We start from the raw sequence: 1,180 nt of genomic DNA, 5'->3' as shown, positions 1-1,180 counted from the left end.
TGCCACTATTTTACCCTTGGGAATATCTTCTCATGCTTTATCTTCTCATACTTTAGCTTCTGCACTTTACACCTAGGTAAGACTATTGATGGCTCCTCCTACTCAGCTGTTTGTCATCCACTTTTAGATACTATGAGAACTAGTCCTCTGAGAGGAGGCTTCCAGGTCAGTTCTAGCTTAATTCCAAACCCTGTGTCTGAAGTGAGTAGTATCTGCAACTGTAGAGTTTTACCTTTAGTGAGTGCTATCTTCAATAGTAGAGTCTTATCTTCAAGTTCTGGGCATCAATCTAAGGCCCACTGTAACAGCCCATATTACTTTGTGAATCTCTTAGAATCCTCTGATTAATATTCAAAGAGGAATGTCCCTTAGCAGTGTCCCTTAACCCCTTACTGGGATTTATTTTGTTTGGTTGGTTTGGTTTGGTTTTTCTTGTTGTTTTTAGATAGTCTCTGGCTCATTTGGGGAACATTGTCACACCAACCAGTGTTACTTTGTGCAAACTATTTGCATGTATACACAAATACAACAATATATCATTCATGTATTTTAAGTAAATGTAAAATAATATGATTCTCTGTTGATTTTTCAAAATAACAATACTCATGATGTTTGAAAAACAATATTTTAATTGAAATTAGATTTTTAATACAATATATTCTGATTATACTTTTCTCTACCCCAACTTCTCCCAAATCTTTCCTACTTCTCTACCTACCCAAATCCACACCTTTCCTTTTTCTCTCACTAGGATTCAGACAGGCATCTAAAATAATCAATAATAATAATATTGTAAAAACAAATAAACCAAAATATGACAATACAAAAATATCAAATAAGCAAACAGAAAAAAAAGCTTAAAGAAACAGCTCAAGAAATATATATGGAAGCAGACACACACACAGAAATCCAATAGAACACAAAACCAGAATATATATGCTGAGGACCTGTGAGAGAAAAAGAAAATGAATAGGAAGAAGAGGAGGAGGAGAAGGAAGAAGCGGTGGAAGAGGAGGAAGAGGATCTGGAGAAGGAGGGGAGAGAGAGAGGGAGGGAGAGAGAGAGAGAAAGAGAGAGAGAGAGAGAGACAGAGAGACAGAGAGAGAGACAGAGACAGAGAGAGAGAGAGAGAGAGAGAGAGAGAGAGAGAGAGAGAGAGAGAGAGGAAAGAGGAGGAGGA

Source organism: Grammomys surdaster, unplaced genomic scaffold, assembly GCF_004785775.1.
Source record: "Grammomys surdaster isolate TR1022 unplaced genomic scaffold, NIH_TR_1.0 231, whole genome shotgun sequence".
NCBI classification, from domain to species: domain Eukaryota; kingdom Metazoa; phylum Chordata; class Mammalia; order Rodentia; family Muridae; genus Grammomys; species Grammomys surdaster.
The sequence above is the reverse complement of the archived record's forward strand: the minus strand, read 5'-3'. Positions refer to the sequence as shown.